The sequence below is a fragment of the Oryzias melastigma genome, linkage group LG2 (assembly GCF_002922805.2).
Source record: "Oryzias melastigma strain HK-1 linkage group LG2, ASM292280v2, whole genome shotgun sequence".
NCBI lineage: Eukaryota > Metazoa > Chordata > Actinopteri > Beloniformes > Adrianichthyidae > Oryzias > Oryzias melastigma.
Window position 1 is genome coordinate 12,445,304 of NC_050513.1, and position 3,207 is coordinate 12,448,510.

The following is a 3,207-nucleotide window of genomic DNA, read 5'->3' on the forward strand; positions in this document are numbered from 1 at the left end:
TTCTTTTTGTTGAAAATGAATTAATTTAATTGGCAACATTAACAGTTAGAGCAGATATGTCTCTGTCAAAACACACTATAAGCTTTGATGTAACGTAGCTCCATACGCGATCAAAGGGAATTTCCTGATTTGCATAGAAAAGCATTTTTTGCACTGGTATGAAACACTATGAAGCGGTTTTTCACGATATGAAAGATCTTGCTAATATAATGTGTTGCATAATGGTGCAAAACTGTGACAGAAAATGCTGATTCATGTTTATCGCGTTAAAGGTTGAAAAGTTAAGATAATGCTTTTGGTTATGTCCATTTTCTGGATGCGGTACCGGACGTCCTTGGTATGCATCCAGTACCGGTATCCCTAACCCAGCACTGGACACAGTAGTGGATGCGACACATGACACAGAACCAAATGCAGTATTGGACCCGAACCTGTACCAGCTGGGTACTGGGCACAAATTAGACCCAGAACCCCTTTCCGTCGCTTTTCGACATGCTGGCTGTTCATAGAATCAAGGGTCTACAACCTTTAGGACGCGGAACAGGATGTGGAACCAGGGTGCTTACTGGTCCTTGGTATAAGTCCAGTACCATTACTCTAACCCAAACTCGGCACCGGACACGGTACCTGACGTGATACAGGATGCGGCACAAGGATGCTTATTGGTCCTCGGTATGCGTCCAGTAGAGGTAACCTAACCTTAACTTGGCACCGGACGCAGTACAGGACACAGTACTGGACACAGTACTAGATGCGTACTTGTCCTTTGGATGTATTCAGTACCAATACTCAGACGGGGCACTGGTACCCTAACCCAGAACCATATATGGTTCTTGATGTGATACTGGATGGGATACATGATGTAGTACCAGAGAGTACCTGTACCAGGCATAGTACTGGGTGCAAATAGAGTTTAGACGCGGTATCGGTCATGAATCGGCACTGGGCTAGGGTACCGGAAATGGACCGCTTCTGGGTCACGCCCTGGGAATTGGGGGCCCGCGGTTTAATGGGAACAGCCAACACGTCAAAAAACGACAAGTTGCGGGCAACCAAAACATCAAATTTTGACTCAGAGGGGTCCTTAACCAAACGTCAATATGAGACGACAATATGTGTTGACTCAACAGAGTCATTTCTCTTCATGTCATTTACTCATGTCAAAAACTTTCCAAAGGCCCGTGACTCGATGACTTAGTCCCTCCACCACCAAGGTGCAGGGAAGGACAGCCAGCAGAAACGCTTTCAGATAAAAATCCACCCGTATGTTTTACTATCTCATTGATTCGGATCCTCCTGTGAAGTGATGGACAACCTCAGGAGTTCTGGAGATTATCAGTACTTTAGAGTTAATAACAACATCTTCCAAGCAGATAAGCTAGCTGTCCATGCGGTCCCGCCGTTCTTGGATTTGAGAAAGCCGGGATACAATCGAGTTTAAAGAAGCAGATTTTTTTAATGTCTTCTGTTCAACAGTTTTGAGCTATCTGAGGCACTTCTGTGCTCAGCGAAGCACCAACTGTAATCAAAGTGCAGGTTTGTCATGGAAACATAAGAAACAGTCATTTTTAGAGGTATCTGGCACCGAACAGATCGCAACTTTAGATTATATTTCACATAACAGATGTTTGTTGTTAAGTTTCTGGCATTTATGTCAACATCTTTAGTCATATCATGCAAAAGAAACTCACATCTGGGTTGACAGCTCAAGCAAATGCGGACAGATATACCTCTGAGCTTATGGGACCCCAATCGGTATAAAGAAAACAACTTAAGCTTCAATAGAAATCAAATAAACTGACAAGTTGGGAGAAGAAAATATACAGATTTTTTAAAAAATAACATTGTATTAATAAGAATGAATTGGTCACGAATCGAGACAAAATGGTTAAATAGTCCCTATCCCTTACCACTGTGTACACACTCCAGTTTCTATGAAGAGATGAGACAGATCAAATCTGACATAGTCGTAATAAGTCGTGCAGCTGGCTGGTTACCTGGATCAAACGTAGATCATTTTTACAAATTACACAATTTACTTTTCATTAGCTGCAAAGAAAAGCTTCAGTTGCTGTTGTTGTTCAATGGTTCAGGTGGTTACAGTTTTATCAGCCGTGCACAAAGGAAGGAATCTAACAGGAATATGCAAACAATAATTTTGTTAAAATCAATCTAAACTGTTAATTTAGACAAAATTAAAAAAAAGACTTTATGATTTTTTTATTCAGATTGTATTGGAGGACGTAGGGTACCAACCACTTCTACCTACTAAGTATACACACTGATGGCGGCTCCACTGCCATTCAAAGTGCCTCCGTTTCTAAAACAATTTGGCACATTGGCGAGCAAGGCAGGAACCGAACCGGCAATCCTACAATAAGAGGTCGACTGCTCTACACAAACAGTATCTTACAAAAGTAAGTACACCCCTCATTTCGGCAGCACTTACTCATGAAAAAGATGTAAATAAATATCTTCAGAAATGTTCGGGATGTTACTCACTTTTGTTAGATACTGTATCGCACAAAGGAGACAAGGCAACACAAAAACACACAACTACACTTCATTAAAGCAGTAGTAAACTAGAGTTACAGAACAGATTTTTTTATTTTTCAACTTAAAACATATTAATTCAACTGGAGTTTTAACATTTTACTTTTAAATAAAGTTTCAATATAAATTGGACTGATAAGATACAAAAAAAAATTCTCGCAAAATTGAGACAAAAAATTAGATTTTTTTCATTTTTTGCAGAATCACTTTTCAAGAATTTATTTGTCTTTCCAAAAATATTTTTAAGGACTTCGTGTTTCTTTCGTGTTACTTATGAAGATCAGCAATGCCAGCATTTTTCCTTGTGATACCATACAATTAATTCATTGACAAAATTTTGCGAGATTCTCGCAAAGACAATACTGTGAGCCACACTTTTTTTTCCATCTTCCACAACAAAAATCAAATTACCAGCCAATTAAGATATACATAGCCTGATATATTATTATTATTTTCAATTAATACAAATCATAAAATAGATGTCATGAACATGAGTTTGTCATCCACATAGAACGTTTTCACGTTTCGAATAAAATTGTGGCAGAAAAAAAAAAATAAATAAAATTTATAAAACAGTAAATTTCTGTGGTTCGAAATCAATAAAACCATGGCTCATTTGATTTTCAATCACGTAAACTTGAATAACTGACACAT

At 38.6% G+C, this 3,207-nt stretch overlaps 1 protein-coding gene and 1 long non-coding RNA gene across 3 annotated transcripts in view; one reads left to right on the forward strand and one right to left on the reverse strand.

The window, feature by feature from the left end:
• Window positions 1-3,207, forward strand: part of si:ch73-383l1.1 (receptor tyrosine-protein kinase erbB-4) — a 439,732-nt gene that overhangs the window by 237,760 nt on the left and 198,765 nt on the right. The window lies entirely within an intron of this gene.
• LOC112156665 overlaps window positions 1-3,207 on the reverse strand; it is a 21,009-nt gene that overhangs the window by 10,837 nt on the left and 6,965 nt on the right. The gene's annotated exons all lie outside the window — the stretch shown is intronic.